Source organism: Saimiri boliviensis, chromosome 1 (genome assembly GCF_048565385.1).
Source record: "Saimiri boliviensis isolate mSaiBol1 chromosome 1, mSaiBol1.pri, whole genome shotgun sequence".
In the NCBI taxonomy this organism is placed as follows: Eukaryota; Metazoa; Chordata; class Mammalia; order Primates; family Cebidae; genus Saimiri; species Saimiri boliviensis.
Window position 1 is genome coordinate 163,369,020 of NC_133449.1, and position 21,582 is coordinate 163,390,601.

A 21,582-nucleotide genomic window follows, 5' to 3' on the forward strand; every position below is an offset into this window, starting at 1 on the left:
GAGGATGTTCAACACTGAACAACATGCAGGATTCTGAGCCTTGACTTTGGTTTTCTTGAGAAACCCTCTCTCAGGCTTTCTCTGCAGAGTATTTTTTTAAAGCTGCCTAAACAGACCCCCCACCCCCACCCCACTCACCCAATTCCCATCCTATTGGCAGTCACTTTAGAAGGGAAGTGTCTGAGATGGGAATTATTTAGATGGAAACAATCCTTCTGTAATGGCTTTGGCCTCCTCTGGCATGAATTGAGCATTTACAGTAGTGAAGCCATGTTTTATTTATTTCCTCAAGACCTCTGGTTAGCTTCTCAATTTGCAATGCAAATTAGACATAGAAAAGGTTTTATACACTCTACATACAATTCTCCATATATCCACATTCCATGACAAATTGTGATCTTTCAGCCTAACGGTTCTAGTGTAATTTTAGATAATAAAAATATTCACCAGTTACGGTTCTAGCTTATGCTAATAGACTCACAGTCATCGGACATGCTGAGACTAAGCAACAGACTTGGGGCTCAGAAAAGTAACACTATTGATTGCACTGCCTTTTGAAAAAAGAAACTTGCAGTGAGAGACTCCAACTTACACCCCAGAACTTGGAAAGAGAAGCAGTTACAACAAATTCAAGCATCACTTGGTATGTGAGCTCTTGCTGGTGTCCTATCATACTCCAAGCGGGTTGGGGGAGTATATATCAGAGCCACCTTTGAAAGATGGAAAAAAAGACTTGTCTCTCTGCATCTGGTACTGCTTACAAGTTGATTGCTTAAGTGTGCACAGGGGGAGTCGGGCTATACTCACTACTAGCTAATTGTATGTCCTTTTGTGTAAGGCTGTTGCTTAAGTAGCTACAGCATCTAAAAGGGAATGCAGGGATAAAGAGATTTTAGATAAATTATAGAATCCACATGACTAATGGCTGGCTTGGCTCAATAACTAAATTATGAATTAGAATCAACAACCCAAATGTAAGAAATCTCACTCAGCCTCTGATCATCCTTCAGTCACTCCACAATCCCAATATTTGTTGTTATAGGATAAGAGTTGCCAGTAGCTGACGACACACTGACCATTAGGCAAGGGTCCATAGTAACACCTGGCTCTTAGAAAGATCTGACACATATCTCAGCTCATTCTTGCAAACAGTGGTTCTTCTTGCATACTGTCAGCAACATGCTTTCTCAAATCGAATTGCCTTACACAATGATTTTCTGTCTTCAAAAATTAGTCTCATGTGTGCAAAACATAAAACCATGTTATCCCTGGTGACAAGGCTGAAAATGCTTTCCCCCATTGTCCTCTAAACTTTAGGAAAACAAATTGCTATTTTTATTTCTTATTGCCTCTCCCAGTGGGTGCACCCTGGGCATACAACCCTTAAGAAACATCAACAGTGACTGCTATAACAGAACAACTTCAGCTCCTTGCTACAAAAAGCCTCTGGGTTGCAATAGTGAGCAAAGTAGTCAATATATTGGACTTGGACAGTACCCAAACAGCCATCACAATTCAGACCATGATTTCCGGCCCAATTCTGGAAAAGTATTTGCTTTCCAAGATAAAAATCTGTTTGGCAGAAAAGAAATGTTTGTTTTAAAACAAAATCCATTTGGTTAATAATTATCCACCCAGTTTTAGGTTGCTTTCCTCAATTCTGTGAAGAAAATTTCCTACATTGCCTCTCCCAGTGATTAATGAAAAGTGGATTGAAACTTTGTGGAAGGAATCTGAAGAACCTATCCAAGTCCTCACTTCCTTGTTTGATAATAGTTGCACCTCCTGTCCTCTATTTTGCTTCCTGAATTAATTAGATAGTATAGTATGCAGGGAGTATGAACTAGGTATTCATCAGAAGTTACAGAGATTTAAAATGGGTCACTAAAGCGCTGTACGTTGGCCTAATTTGAAAAATGATTCCACAACTATGGCCAACATATACTAGAAGGCAGGTTGTCTATCTGGGAAAATGAGGTTTTTACAAATCCTAAGTTAGAACACATTTGTCAAAGTATAGAAGCAATAAGTTACACGAGTGCATCTTTGGTTAAATAACAGAAGCTGATCTAATCACTAATTTGCAGTACCTTTTCAATGAAAACAAACAATTCCACTCCTCTGAGAGACCAGATCAGACATTTGTTTTGTTCTTCCCTGTTATCCTGATGCCTTCTTTTCATTACAGTATTTCTTTACCCTTTAGTAAATTGTTTTAAAGGTTGAGGACTACCAAGGGTGGAGGTAGGGCAGGGAAGCAATGTTGCAAGTGAATTTTACTGATAAAATCAGCTTTTTCAGGTGCTATCAAGTTGAAATAAATAGAGCTCTTATACCACCTACACAGTCTTCCCGCTTCTGTGAGTACTCTTCCTTTTTTTTTTCTCTCTCTCTTTAAATCGTGGGACACAATTCTGGTTTCTCAGGAGATATATCAAGTTTCAATCAAATAATATAAAACCCAACCAAATAAAATCTGGTACAGCTCAACCACTGTAATAATGTGGAAAGGCTAAGAATGCTGCTGTTATTTAATCTTATGATTTCTCTGAACCTTTCCAATCATTTTGAGTTTCCCTGGGTTGCATAATCTAATAATGAAAACAAAATAAGGTTATGAGATCTACCTTTTCTGTCTTTCTCTTTCTGATCTAAAGCTTGAAAATCTCTTTTCAATCTCTTCCCTTCAATTAATGAAATAGTTTCCCACCCCACTCCCATCCTGCCTGGAGACACAATTGCCATGGTTACCTGGATACCTTTTCTCAAATATATGTAGCGGCAATTCAGCAATTTAGATGTCTCAGAGTATTGCACTTAGGAGCAGTAATGAGACCATTATGGAACTACTTGCAGTGAAAATACCATTGATGTTACAGTCTGAGATTAAAACTTTAATTTGTATTCATTTACTCCTTTAAAGAGATAAGAATGAGGAGGCCAGTCTCTGTAGCTAAGTAGCAAGTTAGTGACAGGAAAGTCATCCACTTGAGACAAGGTGTTGGGGATTGCCTCTTTTTGAACACATGTCGATGAGGCCGAAAGAATAGACAGAATCACCCACCAATCCAATACAAAGTTAGCAGTAAAAGGCCAGTGTGAAGAAGGGTGTATTTCAGAGCAAATGTTCCTCAACAGTGAATCCATGTGAGGGACCAGGGAAAGAGATATTCAAGGATATTGTCTTCACTTTATCTGAAAACAGTGCTTGTTTCAGTTAGCTGGATTTGGAAGCTTTTATATATAATTCCTTACAGATTTTCTCTGGGGAAAGAATACTTCTCTCTGAGCTTATACTTTTTGGCTATTAAAAAAAATTAGTGCATCTCTAAACCAGGGGTCTTAACATTAAGCCCATTCTAGAGAGTTGAAAGATGGTTGGCAAGTAATTTGAACTACTGATAATCAAAAGATCCAAGTGTGCCAAGATTGCAATTTAAAGAAAACACGTTAGAATGGAGTCAAGATTAACCCTATAATGTCATTTACTTTCTTACAACCTCATAGGCTGAATGGGAGAGAAAAGAGTTTAGTTACAGCAAGAATGCTGAGAAATTCAATTAACTATGAGTACTGAAGCTAAAAGTACTGCTTATTACCATGTGCTCAACATTACGTCCCTGAATACTTTTTGAGTACACATTTTTCTGTGAATTAGTACAAGGCCTTTTATTAAATAAACCTGATCTCTTGGAAGGGCAAACAGGAAGCACACTAAATTTCCCATGCATATTCCCAAACAATGTAATATTTAGAGTGACTTAACAAAGAAATAAAACTCAGTTCTATCAGAATCTCTGGATTGCAGTTTCATACTCTGTACTAAAAACATGTTGTGGATGTGTCAGAATTAAAAATTTAAAAATCAAAGTATGTAAATGCTAGATTAACTTATGAATTCGTGTTTATTATCTAAGAATAAAGAAATAACATGGTTTAGAATTTTATATAGGAGAACATAGAAATATTCATAAATTTAAAGTTTTTAACATATATTAATACTTATAATCTATAAGACAAAGATGATGAAAGAAACTAGAGTTCTCATGCGTTACTGGTGGGAACGGAGCTAGTCCATTCTTTCTAGTGGATAACTTGATAATATGTATAAAAATGCATAATTCTTCTACACAGAAATTGTATTTCTAAGAATTTATCCTAAAGAAGTAATTGTACACATGCAACTAAAAGAAAGCAAAAAGACACATCATAGCGTCATTTGTTATAATCTGCACAAAACTGTAGACGTCTTTAACTGCTTCTCTCCTTGAACGTGACTTATTTCTGATGGTATAAGAAAAAAAAAAACATTTGTTCTGACAAATATTTGAAAAGATATTCACCAAATTGTTTATATATATATGTGTATGTTATTGCACTTTAGGTTCTAGGGTACATGTGCAGAACATGAAGGATTGTTGCATAGGTACATACATGGCAATGTGGTTTGCTGCTGCTATCCCCGTCACCTATATCTGGCATTTCTCCGCATGTTATCCCTCCCCAACTCCCTATCCCCTGCTGTCCCTCCCTTAGTCTCCCCCTAACAGACCCCAGTGTGTGATGCTCCCCTCCCTGTGTCCATGTGTTCTCATTGTTCAACACCCACCTATGAGTGAGAACATGTGGTGTTTGATTATCTGTTCTTGTGTCAGTTTGCTGAGAATGATGGTTTCCAGATCATCCATGTCCCTACAAAGCACACAAATTCATCATTTTTTATGGTTGCATAGTATTCCATGCTGTATATGTGCCACATTTTCCTTGTCCAGTGTATCATTGATGGGCATTTGGGTTGGTTCCAGGTCTTTGCTATTGTAAACAGTGCTGCAATGAACATTCATGTGCATGTGTCTTTATGATAAAACAATTTATAATCCTTTGGATATGTACCCAGTAATGGGATTGCTGGGTCAAAAGGTATTTCTATTTCTAGGTCCTTGAGGAATTGCCACACAGTCTTCCACAATGGCTGAACTAATTTACACTCCCACTGACTGTGTAAAAGTGTTCCTATTTCTCCACATCCTCTCCAGCATCTGTTGTCTCCAGATTCTTTAACGTTCACCATTTTAACTGGTGTGAGATGGTATCTCAATGTGGTTTTGATTTGCATTTCTCTAATGACCAGTGATGATGAGCATTTTTTCATAGGTTTATTGGCCTCATATATGTGTTCTTATGAAAAGCGTTTGTTCATATCCTTTGCCCACTTTTAAATGGGCTTGTTTTTTTTCTTGTAAATCTGTTTTAGGACTTTGTAGATTCTAGATACTAGTCCTTTGTCAGATGGGTAGATTGCAAAATTTTTTTCCATTCTGTTGGTTGCCAGTTCACTCTAATGATTGTTTCTTTTGCTGTGCAGAAGCTGTGGAGTTTAATTAGATCACATTTGTCTATTTTGGTTTTTGTTGCCAATGCTTTTGGTGTTTTAGTCATGAAGTCCTCGCCTATGCCTATGTCCTGAATGGTTTTGCCTAGATTTTCTTCTAGGGTTTTTATGGTGTTAGGTCTGATGTTTAAGTCTTTAATCCATCTGGAGTTAATTTTAGTGTGAGGTGTCAGGAAGGGGTCCAGTTTCTGCTTTCTGCACATGGCTAGCCAGTTTTCCCAACACCATTTGTTAAACAGGGAATCTTTTCCCCATTGATTATTTTTGTCAGGTTTGTCAAAGATCAAAGATCAAATGGTTGTAGATGTGTGGCATTGCCTTCGAGGACTCTGTTCTGTTCCATTGGTCTATATCTGTTTGGATAGTAGTACCATGCTGTTTTGATTGCTGTAGCTGCGTAGTATAGTTTGAAGTCAGGTAGCCTGATACCTCCAGTTTTGTTTTTTTTGCTTAGAATTGACTTGGCTATGTGGGCTCTCTTTTAGTTCCATATGAAATTTAAGGTGGTTTTTTCCAGTTCTGTGAACAAGGTCATTGGTAGCTTGATGGGGATAACAATGAATCTGTAAATTACTTTGGGCAGTATGGTCATTTTCACGATATTGATTCTTCCTAACCATGAACATGGAGTGTTTCTCCATCTGTTTGTGTCCTCTCTTATTTCCTAGAGCAGTGGTTTGTAGTTTTCCTTGAAGAGGTCCTTTACATCCTTTGTTAGTTGCATTCCTAGGTATTTTTTTCTCTTTGTAGCAATTGCGAATGGCAGTTCGTTCTTGATTTGGCTCTCTTTAAGTCTGCTATTGGTGTATAGGAATGCTTGTGATTTTTGCACATTGAATTTGTATCCTGAGACTTTGCTGAAGTTGCTTATCAGCTTAAGGAGATTTTGGGCTGAGATGATGTGGTCTTCTAAATATACAATCATGTCATCAGTAAATAGAGACAATTTGACTTCCTCCTTTCCCAATTGAATACACTTTATTTCTTTTTCTTGCCAGATTGCTCTAGCTAGAACTTCCAATACTATATTGGATAAGAGTGGTGAGAGAGGGCATCCTTGTCTAGTGCCAGATTTCAAAGGCAATGCTTCTAGTTTTTTGCCCATTCAGTATGATATTGGCTGTGAGTTTGTTGTAAATACCTCTTATTATTTTGAGATACGTCTGTTGATACCTACTTTATTGAGAGTTTTTAGCAAAAAGCGGTGTTGAATTTTGTCAAAGGCCTTCTCTGCAACTGTTGAGATAATCATGTGGTTTTGTGTTTGGTTTTGTTTGTGTGGTGAATTACGTTTATAGACTTGTGTATGTTGAACAAGCCTTGCATCCCCAGGATGAAGCCTACTTGATTGTGATGGATAACCTTTTTCATGTGCTGTTGCAATCAGTTTGCCAGTATTTTATTGAGGATTTTTGCATCAATGTTCATCATGGATATTGGCCTGAAGTTTTCTTTTTTAGTTATATCTCTGCTGGGTTTTGGTATCAGGATGATGTTGGTCTCATAAAATGATTTGGGAAGGATTCCCTCTTTTTGGATTGTTTGGAATACTTTCAGAAGGATTAGCACCAGCTCCTCTTTGTATGTCTGGTAGAATTCAGCTGTGAACCCATCTGGACCTGGGCTTTTTTTGATTGGTAAGCTATGAATTGCTGCCTCAACTTCAGTTCTTCTTATTAGTCTATTCAGGATTTCAATTTCCTCCTGGTTTAGGCTTGGGAGGGTGCAAGTGTCCAGGATTTATCCACTTCTCCCAGGTTTATATAGAGCTGTTTATAGTAATCTCTGATGGTAGTTGGTATCCCCATTATCGTTTTTTATTGCATCTATTTGATTCTTCTCTTTTCTTTTTTATTAATCTGGCTAGTTGTCTACTTTGTTGATCTTTTCAAAAATACAGCTCCTGGATTTATTAATTTTTGGAAGGGTTTTTTACATCTCTATCTCCTTCAGTTCTACTCTGATCTTAGTTATTTATTGTCTTCTGCTAGCTTTGGAGTTTTTTTTTTTATCTTACTCCTCTAGCTCTTTCAATTTTGATGATAGGGTGTCAATTTTAGATCTTTCCCTGCTTCTCGTGTGGGCATTTATTGCTATAAATTTTCCTCTAGTTGCTTTAAATGTGTCCCAGAGATTCTGGTGTGTTGCATCTTCATTCTTGTTGGTTTCTAAGAACATCGTCATTTCTGCCTTCCCTTCATTGTTTATCTAGTCAGCATTCAAGAGCCAGTTGTTCAGTTTTCATGAGTTTGTGCAGTTCTGAGTTAGTTTCTTAATCCTGAGTTCTAATTTGATTGCACTGTGGTCTGAGAGACTGTTATGATTTCCATTCTTTTGCATTTGCTGAGGAGTTATTTACTTCCAATTATGTGGTCAATTTTAGAGTAGTGTGATGTGGTGCTGAGAAGAATGTATATTCTGTGGATTTGGGGTGGAGATTTCTGTAAATGTCTATTAGGTCCACTTGGTCCAGCTCTGAGTTCAAGTCCTGGATTTTCTTGTTAATTTTCTATCTGGATGATCTGTCTAATGTTGACAGTGGAGTGTTAAAGTCTCCCACTATTATTGGGTGGGAGTCTAAGTCTCTTTGTAAGTCAGTAAGAACTTGCTTTATGTATCTGGATGCTCCTGTATTTGGTGCGTATATATTTAGAATCATTAGCTCTTCTTGTTGCATTGATCCTTTTACCATTATGTAATGCCCTTCTTTGTCTCTTTTGATCTTTGTTGGTTGAAAGTCTGTTTTATCACAGACTAGGATTGCAACTCCTGCTTTCTTCTGCTCTCCATTTGCTTGGTAAATCTTCCTCCATCCCTTTATTTTGAGCCTATATGTGTCATTGCACAAGAGATGGGTTTCCTGGATACAGCACACTGATGAGTTTTAGCTTTTCATCCAATTTGCTGGTCTGTGTCTTTTGATTGGGACATTTAGCCCATTTACATTTAAGGTTAATATTGTTATATGTGAATTTGATTCTGCCATTTTGATGCTAGCTGGTTGTTTTGCCCATTAGTTGACACAGTTTGTTCATTGTGTCATTGCTCTTTACCATTTGGTACATTTTTGGAGTTGCTAGTACTGGTTGTTCCTTTCTCTGTTTAGTGTTTCTATCAGGAGCTCTATAGGGCAGGCCTGGTGGTACTGAAATCTCTCAGCAATTGCTTGTTCATAAAGAACTTTATTTCTCCTTCACTTATGAATTGTAGTTTGACTGGATATGAAATTCTAGGTTGAAAGTTCTTTTCTTTAAGGATATTGAATATTGGCCCCCACTCTCTTCTGGCTTGTAGGGTTTCTGCTGAGAGATCCGCTGTGAGTCTGATGGGCTTCCCTTTGTGGGTAACCCGACCTTTCTCTCTGGCTGCCCTTAGCATTTTTTTCCTTCATTTCAACCCTGGTGAATCTGACAATTATGTTCCTTGGGGTTGCTCTTCTTGAAGAATATCTTTGTGGTGTTCTCTGTATTTCCTCCACTTGAATATTGACCTGGCTTGCTAGGTTGTGGAAGTTCTCCTGGATAATATCCTGAAGAGTGTTTTCCAGCTTGGAATCATTCTCTCTGTCACATTCAGGTATACCTATCAAACGTAGATTAGTTCTTTTCACATAATCCCATATTTCTTGGAGGCTTTGTTCATTTCTTTTTAGTGTTTTTTCTCTAGTCTTGCCTTCTCACTTTATTTCTTTGAATTGACCTTCAATCTCTGATATCCATTCTTCTGCTTGGTTGATTCGCCTATTGAAATTTGTGTATGTTTTGTGAGGTTCTCATGTTGTGTTTTTCAGCTCCATCAATTCATTTATATTCTTGTCTAAGCTGATCATTTTTGTTAGCATTTCATCAAACCTTTTATCAGCGTTCTTAGTTTCTTTGCATTTGTTTAGAAGATGCTCTTTTAGTTCAGAGAAGTTTGTTATTACCCTCTTTCTGAAGGCTGTTTCTATCAATTTATCAGACTCATCCATCCAGCCTTGTTCCCTTCATGGTGAGGAGTTGTGATCCCTTGGAGGAGGAAAGATGTTCTGGTTTTGGGTGTTTTCATCTGTTTTGCACTGGTTTCTTTCCATCTTTGTGGATTTATCTACCTGTGGTCTTTGTAGTTGGTGACTTTCAGATGGAGTCTCTGAGTGGACGTCCTTTTTGTTGCTAATGAAGTTATTTCTTTCTGTTTTTTTAGTTTGCCTTCTAAACATTCAGGCCCCTCAGCTGTAGGACTGCTGGAAGTCCACTCCATACCCTCCTTGCTGAGGATCATCTGCGGTGGCTGCAGAACAGTAAGGGTTGCTGCCAGTTTTTTCTTCTGTTATCTTTGTCCCAGAAGGATATCTGCCAGATGTCAGCTAAACTCTCCTTAGGTGTCTCTTTGGATATACTGGGGTCAGAGAGCTGCTTGAGGAGACAGTGTGTCCCTTATAGGAGCTCAAGTGCTGAGCTGTGAGCTCTGTTGTTCTATTCAGAGCTGCTCGGCAGGTACATTGAAGTCTGCTGCAGCAGAAATCATAAGCACCTTTTATTCCCAGGTGTTCTATCCTAGGAAGGTGAGACTTTATTTATAAGCTCCTGATGTGCTGCTGCCTTTTTTCAGACATGCCCTGCCCAGTGACAAGGTAGCCTAGTGACAGTCTCACAGCAGGGGCATTGCTGAACTGCTGTGGGCTCTGCCCTGCTGCTGTGTGAACTTCCTTGTAGTTTTTTTTATAGAGGTATAGTTAGGACTGCCTCATTAATGGTGGTCTGCCTCAGTAATGGCAGACTGTCTCTGTAATGGCAGACTGCCTTGGTAGTGGTGGATTGCCTCGGTGATGGCGGACAGCCTCAGTAATGGTGGATGCCGTTCCCCTCACAGAGCCAGACCATCCTGGGTCCAGCTGTGTTTGCTGTGAAACTCTCAATCCAGACAGTTTCAGATTGCTGGTCTTTGTGGGCTGGGACCCACTGAGCCAGATCACCTGACTCCCTGTTTCAGCCCTGAAAATGGGTGACTTTTTTTCAGTTGAATGGGTGACTCTGTCTCCCAGGCATTCCAGGCGCCAGTTGAAACAGCTGCCTAGATTTGTGTGAGTTTTTGTGTGGAGACCTGCTGTGCCAGCTGAAACAGCCATGCTGGAGACTCGTGGTGCTTTTCTGCCCAGGAATCTCCCGGTCTGTGGGAAGTAAAATCTCATTTGGAAATGTGGTGATCACTCACCCTCTGTGTTCTTGCTGGGAACTGCACGTCAGAGCTGTTCCTATTCAGCCATCTTGGATCGTCTCCACCAAATTGTAAACATGGTTATTTTTGGTGGGAAGAATCTGGATGATTTTTAATTTCTTCTTTGTACCTCTCTTTATTACAATAAGCATGTATTAATTTTATATTTGGGCAATAATTTAGCTGTTAAGGGTTGAATTGTGTTCTCCCCAAAATATGTTCGAGTCCTAACTCATAGTACCTCAGAAAGTCATCTTATTTGAAATGAGTCTTTGCACATGTAGTCAGCAAAATCAAGTTGAAATGAGGTCATACTGAATTAGAGTGGGCCCTGATCCAATATGACTGATGTACTCATAAGAGAGACCCACAGGAAGAAGGGGGCCATGCAACCAGGGAGGCAGAGACTGGAGTGAGGCAACTACAAGCAAAGGAATGCCAAGATTGGCAGCAAACACCAGAATATGGAAGAAGCAATGAAAGATTCTCTTCTACAGGTTTCAGAGGGTGCTTGGTCCTGCTAACACCTTGATTTCAGACTTCTAGTCCCCAGAACTGTGAAACACTAAATGTCTGTCATTTTAAGACACCTAGTTTGTGGTACTTTGTTATGGCAGCCCTAAGAAACCAACGCAAAAGCTATTTTAATTTGGGGAAGAAATTTCACTTGATATTCAGATACTATAAAAGGCTCATGATTCTACCATGCCACACATGGAATAGCAAACTCCTCTATTAACTATATTGTATCCAATATAGTAATCTAAAATTGAATTAATTATATTTAGAAAAAAAGAAGTGGAAACATTTTATTAGGTTGATGAGAAAGTAATTGCACCAACCTACTATTTCATAGTTTTTCTGCAGATGACATAAGTGCTGAAGTGGTTCTGAACATATCCCTAGGCAACAGAGCATTTTTCAAGGGCCCCAAAGACTAATCCTTCTCTGAACGATCATAAATATTATGAAGTATCCAGACATCTGTCTTATGGATGGACTACTTTAAAGAATTTTAGGCCAGCTTGTCATAATTTTTATTTTTTCCCTCAGCCATATTAAATATGAGTGGAACAATGAGCTGAAAGGAAAATTAGGTCCCAAGTGTTCTGGCATTTTTTCAGTATCGAAGGTCAACCACATAGCAGTGAGCCAGAATGCTTTGTGAGCAGACATATGGCATTTGTTGGGAAGGAGAAAGGGTGGGAGGAGAAGTATCCTGTTTTCCAGCTGCCTTCTAAAGTCAGCCTTGATTTCTATAAAATCTTGTTGTATTTCATGTAGCTTCATAATTATTTTCTTTCTAAAATGGCCTTTGGTAATCTTGAGAACCAAGAAGATAAGTCTACAGGAAACTCATGCCTTCTCACTGTGCTAGATCTTCAGCAATGGAAAAAAATTGAGGCTCTCGTTGCATGATGGGTAAACAGATGTCCTAGTTCAGTACTGAAGTCTGAACACTAGGGCAAGGAACTACTCAACAAGGAATACTTCTAGGAGAAGGCTACAGCTTATGGAAAGTATGATACTAGGCTGAAGTCACTCATATTCTCTTTAGAGTAACTACACTATTACTAATTGAATAAAATCATACCTGTTTGGATGCTCATATGATAGAGAATTCAGTGGAATGCAGCCAAGTATGCATGCATGGAGAGAATATGTATGCACCTAGCATGATCTGGAAGATAACTAAGGGGCCAAGGATTAGTCAAGCACTTGGGCAGCTTCAAATGACAGAAACCCAATTCTAAAAAGTTTATACCAAGAAAAAGAAAATGGATTTTGTGGGAAATCAAAGGGTAGAGGTGGCATCCAGTTTCTAAGGGCTCATTAAATATGTGTCTGACACTGTGCTCCCTTTTTAGATCTGTTCTCCTTGGGCAGTAGCCTTATGTTTTTGTTTTTGTTTTTTTTTTTTTTTTCCTAGCAAATGTTCTTCCATCTGGACTTCTTTCATCTGGCCAGAACAAGTAGGTATAACTTCTGACTGGCCTTCTTATGGTTTACAATTCAAAATGAAAGCAAAAAAAAAAAAAAAAAAAAAAAGGGGGAGAAAAAGTCTCCTTTCTCTGTGTCCATATACAAATATTCCAGAGAAGTTCTTTGTTGGATTTGGAATAGTTGTTCACACTTGAGTCAACTATCCTGGCCAAGTAGATGGGGCGCTCTGATCATCCAGGCCTGGATCTGCAGCCAGGAGGGCGGGGCACTGAGACGGTCTATTAAGACAAAGTGAAGTGGCAGGGTCAACATGGAGTTCTGCTATCAGAGACAGAGGACAACGATGCAAGGAAGACAAACAGTAGATGCCCACAAGCATACATTCATTCCCCAAATGCCAACTCCTCTTCTTGACCTAGACTTCCATGTCACTTGAAATCTTTGTTTTACCCTTTGAGGTGAAAATCGCCATATATTATATAAAAAATAGATGTAGATAGATAGATACTATGTAAACATTCAAAGATTCCAAATGGTTCAAACCTTGCCGAGCTGACAAAAAGCAATGATAAACCAAACTCTATAAACATGTAAATAAAACTTGATTGCAAAATAAAACTTGTACATGAACTGAGATTTAAGTTAAGGAATAGTTAGGTATATATGTCGGGAAGTATAAGAATAGCTTATTTTTTAAAATCAAGCTATAAATAAATATAAAACTACATTGAAAAAAATGTCAAAAAGGCAACTCACTAATTTGGGGAAAAAAATACAAATACCGAATGCACAGTTACAATCTTTCCTATTCAAGCAGGAATTCTACGTTTGGCCATTCAAAAATATTTCCTGTATGAAGTAGAAAGTCCAGTTCACCTCATAAATAGATATGGTCAGTGCTGCATTTTCCCCTTAAAGTGGAGTCTAGGCCACCAAAAAAAAAATTGTCTTTTAGAAAAAAATGTTTAAGAAGAATTATAAATGACTTACAAAGCAAAAGCTGTGAATTTGTAGCAGGGTGGTTCTTAGAGATGAGGACTTACCGTTCAAGCCATGGCAAAAGTTGAAGCCTCACTGTGGCTTCTGCCCATCACCCTCCTTCCCACTCGCAGGACCTAGAACTTGACTTGCATGTACTCAGGGTCCCAGAGTTTGCCTCAGGCTAAGATTACATCATAATGACCCATCCCCCAGACCCTTTGGCTCCCTGAGGTAGTAGTATTTATTTTCTCCTTTTGGGTATCAACTTTTGAGGGAAAACTCTAGGTGATAAAGCTGTATTTCCAATTGGGAATCAAATAATCTTTTCACACACTTTTAACCAGGGCCTCAGTTGGAACCACCTGGAGCCTGGACAGAATCATGTTTAAAACAGAAAAGATTCGGGAGCCTTTTTCATAAAAAAAATAAAGTGTCTAAGACAAGGGAGTTAGCTCTCCAATATTCGCATGTGTATTGTCTACTTAAAGGCCTAGCCTGAGCTCAGGGGTTCAAGACCAGCCTGGGCAACACGGTGAAACCTCGTCTCTACTATAATAGAAAAAATTAGCCGGGCATGGCAGTGTGCACCTGTAGTCCCAGTTACTCAGGAGGCTGCAGGCTGAGGCAGAAGAATTGATTGAACCTGGGAGGCGGAGTTTGCAGTGAACCAAGATGGTGCCACTGCCCTCCAACCTGGGTGACAGAGCAAGACTCTGTCTCAGAAAAAAAAGAAAAAAAGAAAAAAGCCTATATCTAACTAGTAGTTTTCCAATTTTTGAAAAATTAGAACATAAAAATGATCAACTACAGTTGTTTCATCCAGGAAATCTCTGTCAACATTTTGATATATGTCATTCAAGATTTAAATTTCCATGTAAACATGAAATGTAAATATATTTTTTCACAGGCATAATTTTATTTTACAACAAATATTTTATTACCTGATTTTTAAAGTGCAATATAAGTTTTTCACTTAAATATTTCTTTAGCATCATTTTATTTCAAGTCATCATGGAGGAGTATTGGGAAAAGTTTTCAAGTAGCAATAATTGCGCCTCAGATAAACTTCACTGGCTATGATATTGCTACTGCACAAAGCTTTAGCAACATTTTAATCTGTGGTAATCTATTGTAAAACTCTAACATCATGTATGTAATGAAGATTTTAGTTTATTTCTCCTTTATTTTCTGCTACTATTAACAATTCTGGGATGACATAAAGTTTTATGCATATTTCCTTAGGCTCAATTCCTGGAGATATAATTGCTGGATCAAAGAGTTTGCAGACTCTTTTAGGCTTAGGTTGTTGGCAAATTGCCTTCCAGAAAGGAATAGGAGTTTTCATTTTCTCGCACTGTCAACCAGAGTATCAGTACTTTTTAGAATTTCTGACTATTTGGGGTGGGGAACAATATTATCACCATGCATTTTCTCTTTAAAAACAGATTTTTTTTCACATTTAATATATCTGAAATTAGAGTACATCTTACAATAGATGGTGAGTTTATACTGTGTTGTAATTTAATGGGATTTTTTTCTTTTTTAATAGCACTTCAAGTACTAATAACAGCATACCCTATAATCAATAGTATGTTAGATTTTGTGAAATACAGTACCTCAACCTAAGCAATTTTACATTTTGGACCAGTAAAATTTTTCCTCTCCACCCACAACCTTCTGGGACCAGTTGCCCTTGCTAACTGCTTACAGACTGCTCAAAGTATGTAAATTCAATTCAACTTTTGTTCAAGTCTCTCTGCATATGGCTTAGGGAATACAAAGACGAACATGACAGTGCTGAGAAAAACTTAATTAGGAAGGTCACTGCATAAAAACCATATAATAAATTTTTCCTCAAAACCTTTGTGGAACAAGGCAGGATATAAATAAATAAAAACATTATACATGCAGAAGCCAAACAGACATAAATTCCAGATCATCTGTCCCACACTTTCCCTCTGCTGTCACAGATAACCAGGAGCTGTACCAAGTGACCTGCAGCTCCTTGAAGACATCCTGTTCTCTAAGCCTCCATGAAGGTGTGACTGTGGCTCACTCTAGCTCAAAGGATGTCTCCTTTCCTCATGCTTTCACATGCCAACCCCTGCTCAGTCTTCAAACCTCAGAGCAGAGGCCACCTCCCTTGGCAAGCTGCTCTGACTCCATCTTTCTCTTTCTCTGCCTTCTGTCAAAAGCACCTACGTTCTATGGTCCTACATTTCTTCCACAGTACTTAGTACTTAAGTAACCCCTTAATACCACATATCAGAGTAACCCACTGACAGACTGTGAGGAGTGAGGAGGTGGCGTGACATAAAGTGCAAAAGCAAGATGGCCCCAGCCCCATCCCAGCTCTGCCACTCACTACCTATCTTTGGGGAAGTTACTAGTAACCACCTTTTTTTTGAGACAGTCTCACTCTGTAATGCAGGCTGGAGTGCAATGGTGTGATATTGGCTCCCTCCAACCTCTGCCTCCCAGGTTCAAGTGATTCTCCTGCCTCAGCCTCCCTAGTGGCTGGGATTACAGATGCACGCCACCACGCCCAGCTAATTTTGTATTTTTAGGAGAGATGGGGTTTCACCATGTTAGCCAGACTGATCTCGAACTCCCAGCCTCAAGTGATGTGCCCGCGTTGGCCTCTCAAAGTGCTAGGATTACAGACGTTAGCCACCATGCCCAGCCTAGCAACCACTTTTAAATATCAATTATTTTTATCCACAAACGGAAGTTTATACTACCTAATTCAAAGGGTGGTTTGGGGGACTCTAATCAAGCATATGAAGCATTTTCTACAGGGACTGTCCTTTAGACAGCATTGAAAAAAAAAAATGGCTCACTGGTTTGTCTCCCACAACAGACCAAGGACCTCAGGGAGGGCATAGAGTATGTCCTTTATCTCTGTGATCCCCAGTGACCTGGCAAGGAGCAAAGCCTCAGTACAGGTGTGTTAGAGTGTTCACAGAGTAAAACCAAGCCCACAGCCTTAGGGGCTAAAAGAAATGAGATGACAGGCTTCTCATTTGGCTCAGGGAGCGCTTTAGTGCTTTGTGCGTGTCCTCCTACTACCTCTCTGTACAGAGAGGTTCTGTTTGTTTGAGCCTAGTGATGTGAAAAGCATCAGAAGGGCTGTAAAAATCTCAATAGACCTGTCTTTTTTTTTTTTTTTTTTTTTTGAGAAATCATTCTTCATAACTGTCTAGGGTTTTTTTTTTTTCCTTTTCCTGCTTACAAGGAGCCTTAAGACTGATAACAAAAAGATAACAACGTAGGTATTAGCAACCTCTGCATTAGTTCATTTCATTTACTTCTTTCGTCCACTCAGAGGGGGAATGGATGATAATTTAGGCATCTTCTTAGGCAGCATGAGTGACCAGGACAAAGTGTAATAATGGATGGGCACAGTGCCTAGAAAGATTATATCAAATGACTCCACTGCTTACAGTAGGAAATCTTTGCTTTCTTGAAACAAAGGATAGGGTTAAACTCTCAAAAGAATAAGATACTGAGACACATCAGGAAGGTACCTCACCCCAAAATGTCAACATATGTAGCTCTGCTGATGCCTAAACTGATGGTGATAGAGCTTGCTTTCCTGATATGTTATTCCTTGCTGGAATGCCATTGTATTTGACTATAGTAACAGCAATAGCTGTAGCTCCCATTTATTGAATACCTCCAATCTGTCTGGTACAGATATGCTCCATCATTTAATTTTTCAAGCAATCCTGTCAAATAGGTATATTCCCCATTATATAGGTAATGAAAATGAGGCTTAGAAGTGTCATGACTTGCCTAAGTTGCTGGGAAAGATCAGAACTGGGAATCAAACCAGGCTCTATCTGATTCCAAGCCTCTACAGACCTCAGAAGTCAGGTCTCAAATCTGCTCAGCTTTAAGACTTGCTCTCTCCTCTAGCCATGTTTTCTACCACCCTTTCCCAAACTTTACACTGAAGACATACCAAATTTCTTTTAGTTTCTCCAACATACTATAAGAACCTTTTTTTCTCTCTTTTCTTGCCCTCTTTACTTTCATTCCTCCTTTACCTGGCTCACACTTTCAGACCTCAGCTAAAATGCCACTTTAGGGAATGTATTTCCTGACAGCCTATCACCATCTCCATGTATTGCTGGGTGGCCTTACTAAGTGCTCCCAGAGCTACTTGACCTTCCCCCATGTTGGCATGGATTATATGGCACAATTATGTCTTAGATCATTATCTGTGTCCTTCATTAGACAGTGTCATAGTCCATTCAGGAGGCTATAATAAAATTTCATAAGCTGAGTAGCTTATAAACAACATAAATTTGTTTCCCTTAGCTCTGGAGGCTGGAAAGTCCAAGGTCAAGGTGCTGGTGAATTTGGTGTCTGGTGAGAGCCTGTGTTCTGGCTCATAGACAGTGCCTTCTAGCTGTACCTCACATGATGGAAGGGATGAGTGTCTATCTGGAATCTATGTTGTAATGGCACTAATTCCATTGCTGTAGGGCTCTGCCCTCATGATCTAGTCACCTCGCAAAGGCCCGCCTCCTGATTCCATCACCTTGGGGGTTAGGATTTCAACACATGAATTTTGAGAGGCACAGATAGACTTTGAGGACTGATCTAAGTCTGTCTGATTTACTGTTGTATCTTCAATGCCTAGAAACTAATGTAAGTTCAATACCTAGTAGTAGGGAGAATAAATAAATGCATAAATAAATCAATGGTAACTGGTGGGGTGCTTTGCAGTAGAAGAGTGATAATTTCCCATCTATTTTTTCATACCAAAGACCAATTTATCTTATCCATATTAGATTCAGATTACCCCCCCACCTATTTACAGACATTATTAATTGGTGATCTGGAAGAATGTGCTTTATGTTGTTAGAATAATAGTTCTGGTTCACCTCAGCAACACCTTTCACTTTAAAAAACCTGTTTGTTCTCTGATTTCTCTTTCAACTTTGAGGAAATTGGATACAACTTTCAGATATTTAGTTTCAAATTTTAAGCTACAGCTACGCATAGAAAAGTTACAGGTATATTCGTTGAGGCAAAAGCACCCAACATATGCTTTTTTTTTTTTTCTTGTGAAAATTTACCTCTTCTGATTCCATTTGTCACAATAGGTCACATATTCTTAAATGGATCTCATTTTGTTTCTCTCTGGATGCTTGGTAATCTCCCTGAAGCAGAAATTTCAGAATAAAGTTGGTGGTTCTTAATGGTTCCCAAATGTGGTTGATAATAGGTTTTATTTTTTCTCTTGTTCTTTTTCCTCAACAATCAGGCAACACAGCCAAAATACTTATCTGAGGGAGAATCGGAAGAAAAACTCCCTAATAATCATTTTTTAAATCTTTTGACTTTTAAAAGAAATAATTAAGGTACAGCTTTGACCCGCTCTGTAATCAGAGGATTGGGTTTCCTGGATACAGACTTTGTGCTATTCTATTTAACCAAAGAGCAACTTGGGCATTTATCCAGGGTACTCCTCAAGGATCCAATATGTTAATTGAAAAAAAAATCTTAGGAAATAACTTTACAAGCAAACAATTCATCCAACTGGAAACACATGGGATTATTTTCCAATCTCTGTTACTTGAAATCTCAGCTGCTGAAGCAAAGGATATTCAAAAAAAAAAAAAAAAAATAAGAATTTCTCAAAGAGCAAACAATTAGTTACAATTTCAAGGTAGAATACAATCAGCTTTAATTAAAACAGCATACAATATAATTCCCACGTGGATATTTTAGCATACTTAGTGCTGTTACAGGTGAAGAAAAACTGTTTTCTAGGCTGTCTTTCCAGATTCTCAAGGATTCTTTGATACCTTCACATCTGGATTATCTCTGCTGGATATAGCTTTCTCCTCCTGCCCCTTGCTCAAGGAAGTCTTTTTGATCTACTGCAGCATTTGGTATCTCTCTGCATATGCTAGGTGGTTAGTTTTCCTTTTTTCTCTACTCTGCGACCTTATTTATCATGAAGGTATATGTCTTTATATACTTCACAAATGGGATGTATATAAAGAAGAACTCAGCTGGGAGAAGATTCAGCCAGCTGGGCCACTAGACTCTTCAGCCTCTTCATGAAATCTATTGTCCGAAGATCTGTGTCTGTTCTCATGCTGCTAATAAAGACATACCCAAAACTAGGTAATTTACACAGGAAAGAGGTTTACTGGACTCACAGTTCCACATGGCTGGGGAATGAAGCCTCACAGTCATGGCAGAGAGCAAAGGAGAAGCAAAGGTATGTCTCACATGGTGGCAGACAAGAAAAAGTGCCAAGCAAAAGGGGGGAAAACTCCTTTTGAAATCATGAGATCTCCTGAGAACTCACTCACTATCACCAGAACAGCAGTACTGGGGTAACCTGAGTCAATTACCTCCCACTGGGCCCCTTCCGTGACATGTGGGGATTATGGGAACTACCATTCAAGATGAGATTTGGGTGAGGACACAGCCAAACCATATCAATTTAATATCTCAGGTAATTCAGATCATCCCTTAAAACCAGGATAAAAAGCGGAGGGACAGGCTGATAACTTGATAAACCTGAGAATACAAAAGGCCTTGAATTTGAGAATCCCAGTTCCCTGGAGATGATTTTAACCTAATTTAAGGAAAACAAACAAACAAACAGGAGTGATGTGTTGTGAATAGTTAACAAATGGGGGAGTCAATATAAACAATTCAGTTCAAACGTACTAAGGAAAGTTCAGAGTTTGAAATTCTCCTGGTGCTTCAGGAAGAATGATAGGAAACATTACAGATTATTTCTGATGACCAGACATGGATTTGGTGCTGGAGGTTGGGGGCAAAATGTCTGGATTTATCCATTCACTCACACATGTGCATGTATACACACATATACCCATGCATGCACTGACACACAATTATCTTCTAAATTCGTCTTCTAAATTATATAGGAAAGTAATTTCTTTATTAGCTGTTAAGAGAATTAAGAGGTGTTTTCTATTTAAAGTCAACTCACTATAAACTACAGTATGGAAAGAATAAGCTAAGGTGGGGCTAATTAGAATCCATTGATACTTCTCAAACCTCACTTTGGACAATTTCAGTCCTTTCTACCATCCACCCAGGTTACCCCCAGGTTTTCCCATACCTGCTGATAAGAAGCCAAAAGTGGCCTAAATTTTCCTCACAGTGCCTCTTGTTTACCCTTGGCTGGAGTTGCTAGGAATAATGAAATGCCTCAAAAGCTGAGAAAGAAGGAAGATGACATCTGAGTAAATCTCTATAGGCAAACAACCCCTGAATCTTTGAACTGGTACTACAGGTACCCTTGACTTCAGTTAAGTTGATCAAAAAAGCACTGCCCATTTAGAAAGAAGAGATTATTAAGAGAGGGGGCTTTTTCTGGATATTTCCAAGGAGGCCTGTTGTGAGCTAGCATTCTTAAGAAATGTTGTCTCAAACCTGCAGGGAGGTCAGCAATCTTCTTACCTCTATTTCCCATTGTGTAGCAGAATAATAATGAGCAGGTTGGATCTGCTCTCAGAAACACTAAGATGGGAAACAAAAGCATGCCCACATAAAACATTTTCATCACATTGTCACTTGCCAATGTATTATTGCAGAAGCTCTGGCTTGGGTTACAGAGATATCACTTTCTCCTCCTTTCAACTATAGTCATTGAGAAGAGCACTAAAAAAAAAATTATCCTTTGCACAATAGTGGACCAAATGTTCAGGCTAGTTTGGCAAGGTCAAATGAACACCAGTGAGAATTTACATTCACTGGACATGTGAGGAGAGCTTTATGTCTGGAAAAGGACTTAATTATAATATAGTGAGCAACTAAACTTTTGCAAGTTAAAAGTAGTAATAGCATGTGGTATTTGCTGAGCATTCTCCTGGATGTTTAGCTATAGCCAAGAGACTGATTTCTGCATTCCAAAAAGAGAAAGGGGGTTAAGAATACATAAAAAAGAAATTTTAGACAAAATTCTAATCTCAACAAAGAGAAATGAGCTTGGGCTTCAACAAGAATGAGAGCATCGAGGTTCAGGAGAAACCACAATGTCGATGAATCCCAGTGCAAACCTCTTCTTTTGC

The 21,582-nt window shown here is 38.8% G+C and overlaps 1 protein-coding gene and 1 non-coding gene across 11 annotated transcripts in view; one reads left to right on the forward strand and one right to left on the reverse strand.

Moving 5' to 3' along the window:
• PPP2R2B (protein phosphatase 2 regulatory subunit Bbeta) overlaps nucleotides 1-21,582 on the forward strand; it is a 520,898-nt gene that overhangs the window by 126,440 nt on the left and 372,876 nt on the right. The gene's annotated exons all lie outside the window — the stretch shown is intronic.
• LOC120365466 (U4 spliceosomal RNA) lies at nucleotides 14,471-14,613 on the reverse strand. The gene has a single exon (XR_005580402.1). It is a non-coding gene; the product is annotated as a U4 spliceosomal RNA (small nuclear RNA).